The 22,106-nt window shown below is 35.0% G+C and overlaps 1 long non-coding RNA gene across 1 annotated transcript; it reads left to right on the top strand.

The window, feature by feature from the left end:
- The first annotated feature begins 16,750 nt into the window (after positions 1–16,750).
- Positions 16,751–20,744, top strand: LOC137850105 (uncharacterized). Its single transcript, XR_011092263.1, has 3 exons — positions 16,751–16,945; positions 17,121–17,255; positions 20,113–20,744. It is a non-coding gene; the product is annotated as an uncharacterized lncRNA (long non-coding RNA).
- Positions 20,745–22,106: the final 1,362 nt, after the last annotated feature.

Here is a 22,106-nt window from a genome sequence, read left to right as displayed (position 1 = left end):
GTATTAGTATTCTCCTCTGCTTTGTACTGACTGAGGTTTTCTGCTCTGAGTTTGCCAACTGGTCCTTAGTTTTTACCCTAAATCCTTTCAATGTTGGTTTTGTCTTTGGCTTTTATACTACTCGATTGTAGGATTCACTTCCACCAGACATCAGAATTGTCAAATCAACAAAGTTCTTTGGGGGAAAAAAATAAAATAAAATAAAATAAAATAAAATAAAATAAAATAAAATAAAATAAAATAAAATAAAATAAAATAAAATAAAAAATAAAAAATAAAATAAAATAATAAAATAATAAAAAAGAACTTTTCCATTTATTTTTAAGACTCACTTCTCAATTTCAAGTTCAATACAGTTCTAAGTTTTTGTTTGAGGTATTTTTAATATAAAGTGCTTTGAAATATTTTGTATGGGCAGCATTATATAAATTTAATTTATAGCTGTACTGTAAGGTGAACTTAATTTATTCTAAAGCCAAAATGCAGATTTTGCTTCATCTGCTCCTGTAATGACAGATTTTCTGCCAGACTTTGTATTGAATCTTAATAAATGAAACTTGACTCAGAGATACTGGAAGGATCTGACATCTTGGAAAAACATGTCTGATGAATCATAGACATAAATTAGACATATAAACTATCAATTAGGTCACCCATTTTGTCCTAGAGCCAGTGAAAAATATTATAATCCATTTGCATCGTCTTCTAATTTCTAGTCTAGTTTGCAACAGGCAAAGGTGTGCTGAATCTGAAACTTCCCTTTGGCTCAGGTATTCTTTCCTGACTCATATCAGCTTGTGCATTCCATACCAAGTAAATTAATCAAAATCACTTTTGATCAAGTTTAACTGGAGGCAGCGTTAACTTATAAGTTAATCAATAGCTTTATTCTCTAAAACTTATTGGAATTTTACATACACTAACATCTGTGAAGACACACATCCCTGCGGTAATATGTAGGGTATTTTTCTGTCTTAATCTGTAATTACTGCTAATTATGGACTATTCCAGTAAATAGTTTCATGCACATATTTTAAAGTATGAAGAATATATAAAGAATCTCATGTAAACCACATGTCATGCCTAAGTCCTCATCTAGCTCTTGCAGTTTTCAATATTCATATAACCCACTATCATTTGAAAAAAATACATTTTCATCTTTTCATCTTTTTTTTTTTTTTCATCTGTCATTGAACATTCTCTTCACATTTCTAATCAGTGTAATCAGTGTAGATAAATGTAAAGTGATACACATGGGAGAAAACAATCCTAACCTTACATGTGGAATGACGGTCTCTGAGATAGCTGTTACTACTCAGGAACACATCTTGAGTTAGTATAGATGGATCTATGAAAACATCAAATTAATGCTAAGTAGCAGTTTAAAAAAAAAAAAAAAAAAAGCAGCATTGATATGTGACTGTATAAATTCATTGTCTGCTTTTATCTTGAGTACTATGTGAGTTCCCCATCTTAAAAAGGATATAGCAGAACAAGAACATGGAGAAAAGGAAAAAGGATGATCAAAACATGGGATTCCTCAGACTGGAAATAAACAACTGAATGAGAGTACAATAAAGGTCTACAAAATCATACACAGAATGAAGAAGATAAACTTGGAATTATTTTGCACTCTCTATTCCAATAGAAGGTCTGAAAGGTCTGAAAAATCTGAAATGACACTAGCACAGGAGGCTAAGCAAAAGAGTTATTTTGTAGTATAGCTAATTAAGCTACGGAACTGTATTCCACTAGATATTGTGTATTCTAAACATTCTCAAGAGTTCAACAGAGAACAGACAAATCCATGATTGAGTGGGAAATAACATCAAGAACTATAAAATATTAAGATAACTTCTCTTGCTTAAAAAATAAAAAGAAAATAAAAATCTTCCGGTAGTAATTGATAGGAGCTAGAAGAATAAGAAGCTTACCTCTGCTGTTGCTACACAGGAGACAAGATAATGAATTAACAAGGTCTGTTGGTCTGAAGCAAAGTATGCTATATTTTGGTTTTAATAATTTATTTTGCTTATTTTTTAGACTACTGTATATATGTAGTATATATAACTCTTATGGGTTTTACAAGGTTTGCAATTATGCATTTCTTATTACAATACATCAAGTTAAATTTCTCCATAGCCCCTTAATATATAATTCCCACTAAATCGATTAAAATTAGTCATCTGATTTGCTGCATTTGAAAACCCCAATTGGCATCTTAGTGTAACTTTGACAAATAAGATTCAAAATGCCACCCATTATTTTTTGTGACATTCTCCTTAAAGTTTATTTAGTCTTTCTGCAATATGCAAAGTGATTAATCTAGATGTCTAATTCAGGGTGAAAATATATCAACATTTTAAGCACAGAGCTGTGAAAGTTTAAATCAGTCTTAACAAAGGCTTAAGTTAGCTAAGCAGTTCATCAAATGAATTTGCTTCAGGAGGCCCGCATTTTCATTTAGTGATCACAGTATTTAAGGAGTTTAAGGAAGACCTATTGTTCATGACTTGCAGGAAAACCTGTTACATTTTGGTGGTCTCTAGTTTAACTTCAAGTGGTTACAAAAAAATGACTATTGAGCTAGCTGTCCAGATTCCCTCTATAGTTATTAGGAGAAATGTATCCTTACAAGTGTAATTACGTTCCAGTTTAGAAACACAAATTATGCAGAAACACCTAATGGAAATGTCCATTTCTGTCTACTGGTGATGACAGTATCCTGTACAATTGGTTCAAAACCAGGTAAAATGAGTTTCCAGCAACCCAATCCCAGTGAACTACATCACTCTGCAAACTCTTAAAGGTAGTTCCATTGACTACATAAGGCAAGTGGATTTCCTAAGTTATTGTGGTTTTAGTATATGAATTGCAGCCTCTTGGGTTTGCAAAAGGGTTAAAATTATCTGACAAGTATTCAAAATAATTTTCTATAGTTCAGTTTATCTAGGACAGCAGGATTAAAACTAGTTGAAATTTCTATGGAACATGCAAACACAATCATCTTTCACTCATCTTTTCACATTTTCTTCCTCAAGATCAACACTGTGGAGCCAGACAAGAGGGACAGATAGGCATGGGTAAACTAAGAGAAAGTACCAAAGAACTGCAAAAACACTGATTTAGATTGGTCTTTATTTCCTTCTAACACGAAGATATTTCCTAATGTTTAGTGTAGCTAAGTGAGCCAATCAAATTGTCCTTGGTCATAGAAGTAGGCTCAGCGTAACACCAAATCATAATTTATGTGACATTATAATGTGTTCCATGACGAGTAATCCCCCACCTCCACCACCCCCTTGTGTTGCTTTGCTTTGCTTTTTGTTGGTTTTGAACTCACAAATACTTCAGTAGTGGGAAAAAAAAAAAACTATCTCCATGGAATCATACTGCTTAATCTGGCTAACTACAGTCAAGGTCTAGACCAACTGAATAATATTCAAGAGTTTTGTTTCTGTGAAATTAACAGAGCAAACCAGTTACACAGTGGAACAGAGAGACTTCTAAACTGTGATAATATCTCAAATAAGCTATTTCTGCATTATACTATTTCAGACATTTCCAAATTATTTTGTCATTGTTCTAAATTGAATTAATTGCTAAGTTTATATGAAAACTGTGCTGGGTCTCACAGTTCCTGTGACTTGATAATAATTGGTATAGAAATGCCTTAGGGCTAACTGTCCTTAATATCCAAATGGTGGTATAGTATGCAATGAGATGATATATAACAACATTTGAAGAATAGTGCTGTGGTGTGAAAGATACAGCAACATTCTCAGTAAAAGAAAAAGTAGACACATTAAAATTCAAAATGTGTTTCTGAGTAGCATACCTTAATACCACAATAAATTTTGGTTATATTGGATTCTGATGTGTTAGAGTTTGAACTCCCTTTAAATTCTACTGCAATTGTTAAAGGCCAATGGTTGCAGCTGCTTTACATGGGAAAAAAATATTTGGATTATAATATTATTTATTTCCTTTCCCATTCCATTTCTATGTAGATCCTTTGTTATTGCTCTGCACTGATGACACTGTTATTGTTCTGCACTGATGTCCTGTTCCTGGTGACAGGATAGGAAGGAACTATATTCCTTTCTGTTCCATTCACCACATGGCAAGGCAAATCATCCAGGGTTTACACTTGAATCCATAAATCAGAGATGTAAGGGCTAGATCCAATAGAAAACTAAAGTGTTTTTTTGTTTGTTTGTTTTGTTTTGTTTGTCTGGGACATGTGGTTGAGCATGTAATTTAGTTGCCTAATTCATGTTGTGGTCCATGGAAAATGAGTCTGACAACATAACTTTTAGGTTCTACTATGGATGGAAAATACACAACCCTATTGCCATAGCCTGCCATAGACATAAAACCACAACCTCAAACCTACCTTAAGTTCCACAAAAGTACAAAAATCTGGAAAGGGCAGAAGATACATGAGATAGATGTCTAGTTTAGACATTTGCAAAGGAAATTCACTGCTAATGGTTTATTTCTGAAGCTGGGGATCCTTCTTGGCTCAGCTACAGTTAGCCGCAGATCTCCAGAAACAGTTTCCAAAATCAATTCCTAGTCTCTAGAATATGCTGGAGTAAAATCTTCATCATACCTGTCCTGTAAGCTGATCAAAAACTATGTTAGAAAGGGAGAAAGAGAAAGAGGAAAACTAAGGACATATTTGGGGGAGCTTTGTCCCCAGATTCACCTTTTTTTTTTTTTCCTTTTCTTTTTTTATTTTTTTTCCTTTTTGTTTCCCTCTTAATTGCACTACTTTAATAATATTTTCTTTCCTTATTTTGCTATTCCTTCCTGCATGTAAAATTATTGAGACATGTGGTAGGTTGCAGAATGCAAGGAGTTACTCTGATCAGTACTGAACGCTGAAGTTACCTAAGGCTTCTGATAAGAATGCACAAGTGATGATTTCTTTTCAATTGTGAATGCAGCAGCATTGAAATTACTGATCTCCTTGCCTAACCCAGACTTATTTAGAGAAATAAAATTGTATTCTGTCTCTTCTAATGAGAGAGCAGAATGCTGTCCACATCTTATAGTAATCCTTTTTAAAGCAGGGACACTGTGTATAATTTTCTACATAAATGGGAAAAAAAAAAAAAAAAAAAAAAGTAATCTTATCTACTGCATATTCTCCTTTCAGCGTTATGCCAGTTTAGTCAGACTAAAGTTGTTGACAGAAATTTCTCCACTCAGATGAGAAGCAAAGATGAGAAAAGGCATTGCAATGGTGATGGAAAAGCTTTAAATAATGAGACAAATCCCAGAATCTCCAGGGAACTCATTCAGCAGTGGAAACCATTTCATGTTTCTTTCATTATGGGAATGATATCCTAGCTATTAAAAGTACAGAAGTGAGATTGTCCGTGCAGTTGTTTTAATAGGATGATTCTGAGCGGGTCACCAGTTGGTTTTGAAAACAGGAGTCCACATGGCTATTTTTCAACTGCACCATGCTTCAAGCAGTTCCAATCTATCACGGGATGGTGGCTTTAGAACCTCTGATTGTATAAACCTGTCAAGGCATCACAACATAAACAACACAATCTACCAGGGCTGCAAAACTATTATTCGAGGAGTCCATTTAGTTTCATAAACTTTTCCCAGTTCTCTGACACCTTAAACAAAATATGACAGGCATTTATATTGTATAGAATACAAGAAAGATCACTTACTGCTTGAAAAACTTATCTAGTGGCTTTACCAATGAAGAGAGAAAAGACAAAATAATGGAAAGCAGGAATCATTTTGTGATACATTGTATTATTTTTTGAAGACAACCAGTAAGGTCATAATTCCTTTGATCTTTGTGAAGATAACTTTGCTGTTCAAGTTCAGTTATACGCAAAGAGGGAGATTGCCTATCAAAGATGTACAAAGATGCCCATGCTGCAGTAAGCTGAGGCAAGTAGAGTTGTTTCTTCTGAAGAGTCACCTTTTATTCCATTTTGTTTTATTATGTGTTATGTTTTCCTGTTTTCTTTTTAGGGGTTTATTTCACTATTATAAAAGATGTTTTCCTCACATAATCTGAAGTGTAATGTCATATATCCTGACATGTCATCCTGTCTGAGGAGAGGATACTAGCTAATCTTTGGGGGGAAAAAAAATTAAAAGTAAAATCCCTGAAGCTCAAGGCAAAACATTGCTTGGCTCAAATATCTGTTTTCTATACAGTAATTACCCTATGTAAACTGAGCTTTCCTAACAGAAACATACCCTGAGGCGAGCTTGAAATACAGCACTGTAGTCTATAGAACTGGACCAAATTTCTCAAAAACAGACCATTAAGAAGTCTCCCTGAGTATTGACTTGAATAGTACAGGCTGATCACACAGGAGAGCATGCTGATATGAAGAGAGACAAGTATACTTTCAAGGGACTGAGATTTGAAATATTGATTCAGTCACATTAATTGAATTTTTGCCTTGAGAAGTGATTACAAAAATGTTTCTCCAATATTAATTTGTATCTGCTTTGGATAAGATTAACATTAATTTCTTCGCCAGTCCCCATTACTCTTTTATTATTCATTAGCATCTCCCTTTGCATGTGTAAGAGACCTTGATGAAGCATGTTTATTCATAGACTAACCTTTTTAAATAATTCTAACAGCTCTCTAACAGAAACCTTCCTGGCATGCTGAATATCTCGTCTTTGTTTCATTATTCAATCCTTGTGCTCTATCCTCCACTTGAGATGCTGAACATGAATCATACTGCTCTTCCTACTGCTCTCTTCCTCCCACTGAAATGTCCTCTGCAGTCTGATCCCACAGGATAGCTCTGTTCACAAAATACTGCAGCAAATTGTCTCCTGCTAGAATCTAGGATGGTATAATTTCTACAGAGCTTGAGTGTAATTATTGATTTATGCTGTCCTTAGTTCATCACATAATTTTTATCATGTTTTAAATCATTGTTCATTTACCTCTCATTAGAATATTTGGTGTGAGCAAGTCTTTGATGAGAGCTCTGGAGGCAACATTTCATTTTTTCCTTTGTACTTACAAACTTGTGACTACCTTTTCAAGCAGACAACAAAGAGAAAAGAGGGACCTAACAAATCAATTAATTTATTCTCTCTTTGCAAAATCTATATGCATAACACTAGCACTTGCTAGGTTTTAATGAATATGCACTTGAAAATTCACTACTAAAACTTTATTTTAAAAAACAGGATGCATACATGCTTTCACTTTTTCATAAATCCTCCTTCCACAGCAATAATATGCAGTTGCCTCCAGCAAAATGCTGTCATCCCTCACATTATCTTTTTGTATTTATCTTGCTATAATACCCAAAGGCCCTAGTAAAGAAGGTGTTACAAATGCAAAAATTTGCTTCCTGCTCTAAAGAACTTACAAATATTAAATTTCTAACTTAGAAATAAATTGGTGGGTGATTTATTTCCTGTTCCAATTAGGTTTAGGGAAAACTCTGGAAAATATATATTGATAGTACACTCAGTTTTAAAATATCTGGAAAAATAATCTATTTCACGGTGGAGAAATAATACGCATTTACATAAATTTTTGAAGTGTTTGATAGGAAAGTAGACTTTAAAGTATCCACAGCTGAAATCCCTCTTACAGCACTCAGAAGAATGGAATTAGTTTCCAATATGCATTGTTGGAAAGCACTTGATATATATTTTATGTATCTTTCCCTAAAACAAACAAAAAAATAATATGTAAACCTAATAATCTTTAGGGTTAGGATGAGGAGGAGAGGAAAGACATGGTATCTTGAGAGAAAATTCAATATTGGGAAATTAAATTCCAAGTGACTAAGTAGCAGGCAAACAAAAAGAAAGTGTTAGCTTTTCAAAATCAAATTTTTTAAAAGCTTTTAATGGGAAAAAAAAAAAATTACTTGCAAAATGGAAGCAAAATCCTCTGGGGTACATGAATTGAGGAAGAATACATGCAGAGCTCAGTAAACATACCATTCTCTCTCTCTCTCTTGTTAAGCTCATATTATCTCAACATGCAGAAATTTATATCTGTGTTTCTCGGTAATGCTAATACAAATAGCAACTTTGACTACCAGCCTCCCACAGACTTTAGAACACACTTATCCCTCTCTCCCTCTCTACACACCAAGTCATAAGCATGGATAGATGAGTAAAACTAGGCATCTTTTAATTTTAAATGTAAAATAATTGAAAACTGAAGTGAGCAGTCAGAATAATGAAGTGCTTGCCTTGGCTAATAATTGGATTGTATTCTGCTTATCCTTAAATGCAGTTACTGACACAGCCTTTCCACCAGTTTAAATATGCTGTCTTCTGAAGAAGTAATTCATAAACTTCATTAGACCATTTATTTACTTTTTACTTTCAGTTGAGGCCTTTTCAAAAGGACCTTCTGCAAAGGAAAAAAAAAAAAAAAAAAAGCATTGAAATGCAAAAATTATTATTTATGCCATGGATAGTTCTGTGTAATTTTCTGATAAAGCAAGAACTGCACCCATGCCCTACATAACCCAAGACATGGGTATTTAAAATCCTTCTTTATTAATGCAATACCTGACAGCTGTGATGTCTGTGGTAAGACATTTGAAACCTGTAGGGTTAAACGCAGGCCATCCTTTGTGCTGGGAAAGGAGAGAGAAAAAAGCCTTGGTTTATAGAAACACTTTTTCTGAACCCTTCACAGCCTGTGTGGAAGGCCACAATCCTTATGTTGTTTGTAGACGTCCTCTGCTTGTTTAATCACCCACTGCAGAATTTATATTTTACCATCCCAAACGACGGATTTATTGCAATAATTACTTAGAGCTACTGACAGCCAATCTAATTTTCCTCTATTGTTTTTTTTTCCATTGCCAAAGTGTCTTTTCCAGAACAGCACGTATGCACTTTGCGTTTTCACAGACCTTCTCAGACTACAACCATTTTGTTTCATTTTGGAGTTTATAGCTTTTTAGTGTGGGACTGTCTTTGTCTAAAGCAAAAAGAGCACACAGCATATAAAGCAGGTGGTTTTGGCTACTGAGTAGATTTCTGACATCAGGTTTGTAAGCAATTGTTTACTTTGCTGGCTTGCAGACTTTGGACTTAGAAGTCTTTTAACTTAAAAACTGTGCATTACTGAAGGATTCTTACAGACATATGCATACTGGAGAATTAACTTTAATTCTAACCTTTTCTTTTATGAATAGAAGTCAGGCATGTAGTGGTAAATTTTCAAAGCCCTGTGTAGTTTTTTCAGCTGCAAGACTCCTATTAAATTCAATAGGCCATATGTTCTATTGGCTTGCAGGCTGCAGAGGTTAGTTTCATGATATAACTTATTGCAAAAATTGCTTCAACAGCTCCATCTTTTGAGAAAGGGCACGGACTTTGGATTCAGGAAACCAGATTAAAGCTCTTAGCCTATCCATGTTCCCCTATCATCTTACACTACTCCTTTTATGAATGCAATGTTTTTGTTTTTTTACCTGACAATTTTCTTTCCTGATAGCAGTAAGTGAAGATGAAACAGCACAGCTATGACAACAGAACCCAACAAGCAAAGAATGTGGTAGTGTCCAAGTAAATGGACAGGCAAGTCTGGATTTGGCCCACTGGAAATAAATAAGTAAATAAAAATGCAGAATAAATTAAGAGAAATAACGGGATGGAGAGGAGGTGGAGTAGAGGAAGCTTGCTTCCAGAATTAGACTTTCTATGGGAATTTTCATCTAGTACAACACTTTTATGGGCATATTTTTAATCTCTGAACATAGGGATTGATAATGGAAATGCTGACAAACCTTTTGGTGTTCACAGGACTGTAATATTCTGTTTAACACAACCAAAATTGCAAGGTATGCTTTTTATCCTTTTCTGCTAAGAAGGCAATTACACAAGCATCTTGTTGAAGTAGTTTATAATATGATTAAATAGGCAACATTAAATCAACTGGTGATTGAATCCTCAAGAGAAAACATATTTCAGTTAAACTTGAGAGTTACCATACTTCTTTATACTTAAAAGCCTTTGAAGCAGGACACATTATGGTGTGATACTCATCTTCAGGTTGAAAATAAAGGTCCTCAAAAATATAAATATTCTATTTTTTCTGCTCCTGCTATCTTAATTTTAATGTTTACTGAAAGTGATGAAAGCTGGCTATATTTGCATTTTATTTAATCTTAGGGAAGACTAAACTTCACACATCTGGTGGAGGCAATCTTCTAAAGTGTTTGCTTATGTAAATTAAAAGTAAGATTTCACCTGCTACATTTCTAAGCAATTTGTTTGTGCTCACAACTGTAACTAACAAAGATTACGCTTTTGAATCCACATAATTCAATTTGTAGTTCCCTTTAATTCACTTCATATTAGTATTTTTTTTTGTTTGCATCCACACAGTCCTATGTTCATAAATATAAATTAAAAAGTTTGTTTGAAAAAAAAAAAGAGAGAGAGAGAGAGAGAGAGAAACAAATCAAATAATTCTTCTCCGTCGTGTACATTTTCAAGACTAGAGACAGGTTAATCGTAAAATTCAGTCAATAAATTAACTGTAAAATTCTGTGGTTTTGAAGGAGTTCTTATTTCAAGATTATGATTCCAGTTCAAATATTTGTATTAATCTATTTTTCTGTAGCTGATACTGAGGAAAACAAAAATATTTAGATCCACTAATCATTCATTATAACGCAATTTCTGTCACCTTGTCCTAATTGTTGTCGTCTTTCTTTGAATGCCCTTCAAATTGTCAATGTCTCTGTTAATGCAATGTCCAGACCTCTAGGCAATGTTCCACATGAATAGCATTAGGCCATCTATATGCAGACTCTTCTTACCTTCCTGAGCTGTGAAATGAACATGCATGTTGAAATTAATTTAGCCTGATTTATTTATTTGCTGCTCAATTGTATTATCAACTTTTATGTTTCTGTCTTCAGACTGTCAAATCAATATAACTCCTTACCTTTCACAGCCCATCATGATTAAATTTCATCTGAGCATTGCACTCTCTGCTGCTGACTTCTATCTCTGAATGACTGAAGATATGTAGACCTGGGAGGTCTTCTGGGTAGCCCTTTAGAATATACCTTGGTGCCTTATTATTTGCTGCTTATCAAAAATCTCCATTTAATGTTCTACAGCCCCTTTTCAAACCATTTATCACTATTCATACTCCAGTATTTACAAATTGATCTGCGGGTGAGATTTTGCAAGAGATCTGAAAGCTTTATTAAAATTGAACTACAGTGCATCTACCATTTCCCTTCACTCAAAAAGTTAGAAAATCTGTAAAGCAAGTAAGTCTGGTAAATCTGTTTTTGTTTGGTTGGTTGTGGTTTTTGTTTGTTTGCTTGTTTTGTAAATCAAGCTGCAAGCTGCATATTGTTCATGATTATATTTTAGACAAAAAATAAAAATCTTATGTTCATCTTTATAAATCTTCTAAAAATATAAAATTTTACAAACGAGAGGTCAAGTTCTTGCATAGCTCTAGGTTTGTCCTTATAAACATCTGAGAGATGGAATTTCTACAGATAACTATTGAATTTCCAATAAAATTCAATACAGAATTGAATCTCATAACATAATTATGTCATAAATAGTTATAATTAAAGTTATTAATTAATATCTATCTTTGCTGGTCATCATCATAAGGCTTCTGTCAGACTGTTCCTCCAAGCTTGTCAAAGTTCCCCTGAATTGCAGCCTTGTCTTGCATTGTACTGACTACTCACACTAATTTTGTATCTTGTGAACTTGATGATAGTATGCTCCATCCTGTCAGCGATCTAACTGATGAAGATGTTAAACAGCATCAGCTCTCCAATCACCCCATGAGGAATGCTTCTCATACAGTCACTCATCTGTTCAACACAAAGAAATTAAAATTAATATTAGAAATTTTACTTTTACAATCCAGCTCATGAGGGTTAAGATTAGTTTTCTTAATGTTGCAGAGTATTTCAGAATGAAAAGAAATCTAGATCAAAACTTTACAGTCCTTAATAATTTCATTCTGAAGCCTACAGTGTTATTGTCAAACATATAACATAAATGTAAAATCAGGAGAGAATCAAAGGTTGCAACCTTTAATAAATTGCAATCTTTAATAAGTTACTATCCATATGACTGGATTGAAAGATAAAGTGATTTACACATACACATTTAACTTCATTCACAACGGTATTTTCCTGAATTTAAGGAAGCAATCAGAGGTATTTAAAAAAAAAAAATTAAAAAAAAAAAATTGCGGAATTCAGAATACATATTTGTTATTTCATTCCTTAATAAGTTTGCACATTTGTGACAGGAATATTAAGGCAATTTACTAGAAGTGTTCTTTTCCTCCTTTCAAGTTTTATCCAAGCAGTAGCCCTTGACTAATATACATTATCATAGCTCCGTGGTTATTGTACACTTTAAAATTTACATTAGGAACCTCACAAAAGCAAAGGTTTACTGTTGCAGAAATTTTAAAGTTATTATAGTCATCCTGTCTTCTACAGACTGTGTGTATAGAAAACACTAATAATAATCCTAAAATTCTACCATAGTAGGCCAATTTTATTTTTTTTTTTTGTGGAATCACTGCAATGCTTAAAATGACATGAACAGGTCATACTTCAGCTCAGGGAAACAGCTACATTTCCAGGAGTTTCTAAATATAGGACTCTCCATAGCTGAATGATAGCTAAAGGAAATGTTTTAGGCTCTTGTCCCCACATTCCTGAAAACAGTTTTGGGGGAAGCAAATCTATTTGCCTTTCTTACTTTCCAGCTCAAGTGGACTTTGTCCTGGCTCCTACACATATAAACATGCATTTTGTATTTTGGGTCAGATAAACCAACCACATATTTTCAATGAGAGAAAGAGATGTTTTTGTCTGTTTGTTTTTCCTGTTGCAAGGATGTGAAACACCAAGATTGTAACTGAAGACTTATTATCACCTTTGCTGTTGAATTTTCCCAGGTTGCTGCAAAATTGTGGCATAAAATATTGTCTGTATCAGAAGCAATCTGCTTTGGAAAATAAGTTTTCAAACCTCACACAGTATAATAGGTGGTAATAATCCAGCCTGTTTAACAGGTCAACTAAGCTCAGGATAAAACAGTCTCCTCCCAGAGGCAGCTCATCGTATTTCCAATTGTAACCTTCCTCATTCATGCAAGTATATAAAAAGTATACCCTCACACTAAGCATGTTCCTGTTAATGACAGCTTCCATTTTCCTCCCTCCTATTAAATTAAAAAGTGAAAAGAGATTGGAAGTAAAAGCCAAGCAGAAAGTGTATGAACACCTATAATATGCAAGGCCTAACTTTCTTGGGCTTTAGAGCTTTAGTAATGCTTTTGTGACCAGTTAGCATATCCTACTAATCAGCATAATTATACATGATCAGAGGCTTTTGTAAAAGCATTAAAATATCTACATGTCTCCAGAAAAGCTATATGTATGTTAATCATATTAGCTTTATATTTAGGCTGTAGCATATTGGTAGAGTATCTCACTTGTCAAATGCCTGACTTGGTAGGCTCTTAGATCTCACCTTTTAATCCTGTGATTTTGCACTAAAAGAGCAAGAACACTCACATAATGACTGCAGTTATTTTCAAATATGTCCATGTGATGTCTAATGTTTCTCCCTACTTCATCCTTTTAGCATTGACAAATTGCCAAGAATCACAACAGATATTGCATATTGGTGCCTTGTGATTCTGTTTGCTGATTTCATATGTTATAGTAAAAATAAAATTTGCAGCTTTTCTCGTCTTTGAAAGACAGGAAGAATCTCCTATCCTGTTTCACTGAGAACAGGCTGGAGATTAGCAATGTCCATAATGTGCTAAACAAGCTCATTAAGAACTACAACAGAGTACTAAACTTCTCTAATATATTCTAACAACATTTTTTTTTCTGTGCCTTAACAGACATCTGTCTTTAATCTTTACCTGTTGAGTCAAAATGTCAAGTAACATGATCATCAAATCAAGCATCACGATGCTTTTTTACAGATGAAGGCTGACATATCAGATGACAGACTTTCTTTCCAATTCCCAAATACTAATTGCACTTCAATCACATAATTGCCAAGAGCCTACCAACGGTTTATAGGACTTTCCTGAACTATCACATGGAAGAGGAGGGCTAGAGTTACCAGTGCCTTTTAAGGGAAAGTCTTTTTTAGACAGAAGGGAAAAGCAGGACATCTTGAACAGCAATACTACAGGAAGGTTTTGGTTTGTTTCAAGTGTCTGAAAAGCAGGATTTCCCTGTCTAGTACTTCTGACATTTCCTTTACAGGGTGTAGGATAGATTTCTCACAGAAATAGTCAGTAGAACTTCCAACACAGAGACACTACTGTTACCTATAAATCTGCCCTGACATGTCTCCTTCTGTCTATCCTGCTTTCTCTGATTCCTTCTCTTGTATTTCATTTTCCAAGAAGATGATGATAGAAGTAATGGAAGATATAAGAAAGTAATGCACCTGAGGATTCAAAATAAAGAAAAAACCTGTAGCTAAAGACAAATTGGCCTGTTCATAAATCTGCCTGAACACAAACAAAGCATGCTGGGAGACCAGTAGCCAATTGCAGTCATCAGCCAGTGAAGTTTGCCTCAGAGAAATAAAACTTTCTCTCTTCCACCCTATTTTTGTTAGTTTTATTGCACTTAAAAGATAGTTATAAGCTTCGGCTCTAATTCCCTTTTAAAACCATTACCAGAGAACTCACCAGTTGATTTCCTCTCAAGTTGAAGGGACATCACTGCATGTGATTCACTATTTGTACTATTCACTGATAGTGTATTTCTGTTTGTTTGTTTTTTAATTGCCTTATTCAGGAGCAACCAGCTCTAATATCTAGCAAGAACTAGACCATAACATTGATATTAATGCCTAATAATAATAATAATAATAATAAATTTAACTGTATTATTATTGGGTAGCACGTTTAATGATGCAGTTTAGGTCTGAGATATATAGCACTCTTCCAGGCAATTCCACCACATGGTTTGGTGAAAGCAGAAACAAGAAGTAATATTCCCAAATGACACTTTGGCACAGCTACCGCCTTTCAGCTGAGGCAGCTGAAATGTATAAACCTCAGCAACACCACATGCCCTCAGAGGCAGCAAACAGACTTTGACACTGTTAGAATAAATATACTAGGTAAGCTTGTTTTATGTGGGTAGGTGTGATGATGGCAATACCCAGCTGTCAAGACACAACAGGGCCCAGGGATTTCCCTGGGACTCAGCGCTGTGGGGACACCCCATACAGCCATCTGGTCAGGGCCAGGCAGCCAGGGCCCATTCAACCACTCCAGCCAGGGGCACAGCTCTGGGATAGTGCCAGAACTGAGCTTCAGGCACATCCCTGAGAAACAGGACAAGCCAAGGCCAGGACAGGGGCCTCCAGGTGGGCCTAGCTCAGCAGTGTCCATGGCAGGGCTATGAGGAACTACAGAGTGGCCCTGCTTCAGCCTGGGCTGGGGCAGCAGCTCACATAGGGTCCTGGGTAGGTTGGGGGACTCTGGGTGCCTGGGAAAGGACAATCAGGCTCATTTGTGCCCTCACAGCCCTGGCACCAGGAACAGGATAGCTCTGTTAGGGAGTTATTCCCACAAATATTTATATTCATAGGTAATTCAACAGGTTTTCTTCCTCATAATGTATGGCACCAACATGGACAGGAAAAGCAACAGCAAAACTGCTGACATTTCTGCATGGCTGTGCAGCCTTCTATGAAAAAAGCTATTTATTTTGAACGTGAAAATCTATGAGTTCAAGTAAAGATCACCATAAAGGAGGTGACCCACAAGATACTAAAATTGCCTCTTCTCTCTTCTATTAGCACCTGAAGGCCTCCACCATGAACAGTTTCCAGAGTGACAGTGAGCAATAGTAAAATTAGAGTAAAACTGACCTTTCTTTATGCACATGCTGTAACTTTTGATTGTCTTGCTGAATCAATAGCCTGTGCCAAAAGTAGCATTTAAAACTATAAATCATGGACTACTGTGTGAGCCTCACAGGTATTGGGGATCTTATGAAATACCCATATCCAAAACCAAGGAACACACATTTCAGCAGGCAACATTTACACACTCCAGGTCAATAATATTTTTTCTGAAGTACAGATACTACTAAATTTCTTACAGAAATTTGGTGGAAGATTTTGGTGGAAGGAGTTCATTTGATAATTATTACTAATAATTACTTTTTTTTTTTTTTTTTTTCCATTTTATTTAAACTAAGTGCATATGAAAGAGTCTTCCTTGTTACAGAAAAAGTGCATAAAATATCCAGTAATACTCCTAGGCACGGCAACGTAAAATTTTCTTTCTGTTAGTATCCATGGCAGTAAACATGGATTATTCAGATCATTTTAAGCAGAGAGAATGCTAAAGGAGCATAGTCCTGCAAAGTATTCTCAGAATTTTTTGTATTGCATTCACTGCATATTGTAGTTAATAGTCACACAAAAACTATACTGTGCCTGACTGTAACTCAAATAACCTGTCAATAGATACGGAATTAGCATTACAGATGAATCATATATAGGGAAATCATTTCTAAGGGCAGGGGCAGTTTACAATAACCTGTTATCCTTGGCATTAAAATAAAGCACGAGCACTCAGAACCCTCAGGTCAGTGGTGGTAACTGTTGCATAGGGGGTGATGATTGGTCAAGCCACCTGAATAACATCACCATTTCTCATTTGAGTAAACCCAGCATGGGTCACAGACAGCAGAACAGTGGGTCTGACTACCTACCTATAGCAACACATTTTCAGAATAATAGTTTAAGATTGCCGCTGACCAGAATTTCAATGCTCTCATTACAGTTTTATGAAGCTTCATAAGCCAGCATGGTACAAATTCTCCAAGGATTTTTCCTGCTATCCCCAAGAAAGTAGTGAGAAGTAATTCTGTTACCTGAGAGAAGAGAAAAAGAAGGTATGAAAGAAAGGTTGAGTTGTTTGTTTGTTTGTTTTCTATTTTTTTTATTCTAAAAAATAAGCAGTAAAGAGCACCATTTTTCCCCTCAGAGTTCACCTTTAAGCTCAATTACCAGTTTAACCAACCTATCAAATTCCACTTCTGAAACTATTCTAATTCTGTTTTGCTTTAGCTTTAGTACTAATTCAAGCTGCTGCACTTACTTTAGTTGAGGCAAACTGCTCTACTGAATTTCCTGGAAAGAGTTCGTTTTACTGTTTCCAAAGGAGACCTGAACCATGCAGAATCGTCTGTAGAACAGAAAATGGTAAGCACTGTGCTTGTTTTGATTCAATCCAAAGTTATGAAATTATGAACTCCATTACAAAAAAAGATAGAAAAATCATGTCATATGTACTAAAACAGAAAGACTCCTCTGAAACAGAAGGAATACAGAAGAAACAAAATATGTGACAGGACAAAAATGAAGTTAAAAATTTCCAACACCAACTAAATATAATTGATCCTACACTGAAATAAAAACCTGAGAAAGATCTAGATACCATGAAACAGTGGCAGGCATATGGAAGAATGATTTCACAGAAAGATGTAAAAATTTACTATACATATATGAGAATATATATTTATATTGTTACTCAGATCTAAAATTAAAGTGACAAGTTTAACTTCCTCTTCCCTTTTCCACTCTTCTGTAAAGATATATATGTATCTTTTCTGTAAATGTGGCAAAAGATATGTATAAGTAGATGTAAGTGGGCTTTGTTAGCTATACGAAAGCATTTCAAATGAAATTATGAGTCAACAATAATATATTTACATTACAGCACAAAAGTTTAATGATAGTAAGAGGTTTTATGGAGCTTAAGGTTGTTAAGAACCTTAAAATATTTCATGTGGAATAGCACTAAAAATATTACAAATATTTCCTACTTGCAATTTGCAAATAGTGATTTCTGCACTGCTACTTCTACCCCTATAGATAGAAAATAAATAAATAAATAAAAATAAGAAATAAAATAAAATAAAAATAAAATAAAATAAATAAAATAAAATAAAATGAGTGGTAGTTTCATAAGTAAATGAACATTTAAATAAAATATTAATCATATATTCTTTTGGATAGTGAGATCTGTTACGCAGCTGATAGTCTCCCAAATTCAAAGTCCCAGTGTTATTTCTTAGGAAAGTTCAAAATCTACACAGATCAAGCACCAAAATATATACTATAATATTCACAATAGAGAACACTCCTGTATTGGTGGAAAGATGAACTGTTTGACTTCATGAGGCTTTTAGTTCTGTAACATCACTTCTGAGAAAACATGAGAAAATAATGTTAAGTACTGCGAGTGTTATATTAATAGTAGATGAGTTGGGGGTCTTCATTTGATACCTCTGGATCCATATGCAGTATCTAGTGGGCTAGTAGGCAAATATATATTTGTGTCTAAGTATTTTCAGCTGTCAAACTTACTTGATCAGTATCACTACTGCACTCCTTGTGCTCATAGGGAAAAGTGCTCCTGGAAATGACATTACAATTGCTATAAAATTGAAATGGTTCCTGGAAAACACCTCCAAGTATCTGAGATACCTCAGTCCCTTTATAACATGTTAAATTATTTCTGGTTGGTAGCATTGCGGGGTAAAAATGCTATTTCCATTGCACAACAGCAATTGCTGATCATCAGGGCAATGCATGGAATAAAAGTTCACCTCAGTGATAGAGATACATTTTCAAATATTCATAACTCTGTGGAAGAAGTATTTCTAGGCTATGAAATTCTACACAAGCATTCAGTCTGCAAGTAAGTTCTTCTGTATATACATGAACAAAGCTACCCATTAAGGGTATGTGGAAAGAAAGAAAAAATGATTTTTTAATGGGAAAATCTGTTCATTCCTGGCTCCCAGGGATTTGTACAGATGAGTCAGTTTTGTTTGTGAATGCACCGGGTATATCTAGTATTTCAAGTCTAACATTTTGCAAAAGATAGTGCTTCTAAAAATGGAGATTTCAATATCTGAAGTTGGGATTTATATAGCCTAATTTTAGTCACTGAAATTGGAAGTTTGGGTTTCTTGTTCAAAATAGAAGAAAAGAAATCCCTGGAGTGCACTTCAGAGAATCCAATTTAGAGTTCTGTTCCAATTCTCTGTTTCCTTCTACTGACTACATGTCAGAAAGTTACATGTTTACTGTGGGGCTTCAAAGGACTCCCTTTTCCATTCAGCCCACTCCCCATCAACACATACACACAAAGGTGCACACATGCACAAATTTTATAGGGCCACCTTTTGAAATGTGCCTTTATTCTGTTGTTCAGACTGCCATTTCTTTGTGATGCACAGTCCTCTGTCTTCCCCATTGTTTTTTGTTTTGTTTTGTTTTTTAGCCTCTTTCCCTATCTTATAGCTGTAAGAAGAGAAACAAGCCACTGGAGATGGATGCTCTAAAATAGGTGGCCAAATAGGCACTTTCATTATAACTGGTTGAAAAAAATAAATAAACAACACAATCCACTTCTGCTCAGGAAATTTCCATTCCTTTTCAACTGCAGTGCTGCTGTTAACAATAGACAGAGTGATAGGTGGGCTATACACATCCCCGAACAAGCTCTTTATTCACCCTTCTGTGTTGAGCCTCAGCATCTAGCCTTCTAACAGATCAAAGCTGACACATCTCTTTAATACAGTGCAGGGACATGGCAAATGTATGTTACAGCCTTGGGCTGTCTTCTCTAGTCAAAGTAATGGCCAGTACAAGGATGAGTATGAAGGGGCCTTGCATCATCAAAAACTTTAGGGAGAATCCTCAGTGATTCGGGTCAAATGCTTAACATTCTCAAGCAGCAGCAACAGTTCTACTGCCCTGTAAAATAGCTGTATGCCAACAATAGCATGATTCACATAAGGGATTTCTGAGGCACTTGTTAGCACACCTACCAGCTTCTAAATTGCAATGAGATAAGAATCAGGTGTCTCTCTGGACTCAGTGGGAAGGAAAAGAATTTCCCACTCTTTCCTGAAGGGCCAAGGAAATTTTAAAAAGTACGAGAAAAGAGAACATGAAAATGAACAAGATGTCTTGATACACTAGTTCTCCATCAAGGATTCAGAAAACTGTGTCATTGACTCATCCTATTATTGTGTTTCTTTTGAAGATCTGTTTTTAAAAACTACCTACAGCTTAAGTACATACTAGTTTCCTAAAAGAAGAGAAGAGAAGAGAAGAGAAGAGAAGAGAAGAGAAGAGAAGAGAAGAGAAGAGAAGAGAAGAGAAGAGAAGAGAAGAGAAGAGAAGAGAAGAGAAGAGAAGAGAAGAGAAGAGAAGAGAAGAGAAGAGAAGAGAAGAGAAAAATAAAAAATAATAAAAAAGCGCTTTAGCTTACTCCTGGATAATGAAAACATAGTTCAAATCTATCTATAGGCAAGTGTAACTGTGCTACCAGGTCTTCAAATTTACATCATTCTGAAAAATGTAATGGGTTTCTTAACACCATGAGTGACTCTGCAGATATTTGGCACTAGGCTTAACATTTTCATATTAATTTTAATATTGTGTTGTCTTCATTCTTTTGCTATCATTGTAATCCCCTGCTTCTGAAATTCCATGTTTCAAAGTCTACTTGAAAGTCTCATTTCAGTTAGAAAAACATTTTATTTTTTCCACTGTAACTGGATGATGAAAAAATACTGCCAGTATAAGGTTCTTGTTCTATACTTGCAAATGTCAATATCATAGCACCATCGTGAACATCTTGCCTTCACTTCATGAGCAATTCAGGAGTTTTACTTCAAACACTTTGACACTGCACAAAGGCAGATAGAAGATGGATGAGCATAAAGGAATGGTGTCTCTCTTCCCTTGTGGGTCTGCAGACTGAATTTGTCCCACAAGTTGACAGCAATGAGGTGCTCTTCAAAATATATAATTCAGCTGTTCAGCATAGAATTGTATGCATCATTCAATCTCTGTTGTTCCCATGGTTTATGTCCATAGCTGATTCTGATTACTGCTACATTTTCAACTGAGGAAAAAATATATGCATCAGCAAACCACCCAAAGACTTCTCACTTCTGGAACAAAACTCAGGCGATATGTCACAGGAGACCAGCTTTCTCCTTCCCCTGATCCAACCCTGCCAAAACTGCATTTCTTTTAGGGGAAAACACAAATTACATTTGCATTTAAAGCAAGGTATGGGAGAAAAAGAAGCTGGGGAATGCTAGCATATCTGTTATATGGACAGGGGAACAGAGAAGATATTTTCAAAGTGTTTGGACTAAGCAACTCAGATGGTAAACACAATCATACTTTACTGCTGAGGCATCATACTTTCATTTGACTAATGCTCTGGCTTTTCATTTAATGCTTTCAAAAAGGCAGCAGGCAGAAAAGAGTTTAGGGTTTTTTTAGTAGAGAAATTTTCTTTTTTCATGGGAAAAAAAACATTCTGCGTTGTTGCAGTTATTTGAAAAATAGCAAATCACAAAGCACTGTTTTTTCGAGGATTACCTTGCTGTTTTGAGATGAACTAGTATATATGGTTTAACTCAGATACTAGTCAAGTTTTAAGACACTAAGTCGTGCCAAGTGGATAACAAAAGTAAAGGAATAATGAGTGCCTCTCACTTTCTAACCTACTTAACTTTCTTGCACATACTGAAAAATAGATGATCTAAACAACACAAAATGATCACATGTTAAATACAGTCTTTAAAGATATTTCAAGCCTGATCACCTTCTACCCCTCTGCCATTCATGAAGAGATGGTGTTCCATATCATGGTCTAAGCTAGTAGTCAAGACAAAACCACAACCAATGATCCTCAATTATTATCTTGATAGCTTCTCAAGAGTAGTTCATCAACATGATGGTGGTCACCATGTTAGTCAGGTGAATGCCCAGAATACAACAGTCATGACCTTACTTTAGGCATGGTTGGATATTAGTTCTGTTCACTGCTCTGACAGAGACACACTATTCCAAAATCGGCATACAGTAAATAGAGGTAGAGGTAACTTAACATAGATATTTGTTCTTCAATCAAAGTACTCCAGAAACAGAAGGCAAAATTTAACTTTCTTTCTTTCTTTAAGACTCGTATAGTTCCTATCTAGAGAACTTTAAAATAAAGTACATAAAGGCATGTAA

The sequence above is a fragment of the Anas acuta genome, chromosome 1, assembly GCF_963932015.1.
Source record: "Anas acuta chromosome 1, bAnaAcu1.1, whole genome shotgun sequence".
NCBI classification, from domain to species: domain Eukaryota; kingdom Metazoa; phylum Chordata; class Aves; order Anseriformes; family Anatidae; genus Anas; species Anas acuta.
Note: the sequence above shows the minus strand (reverse complement) of the source record. Positions and strands in the feature narration are given on the sequence as shown.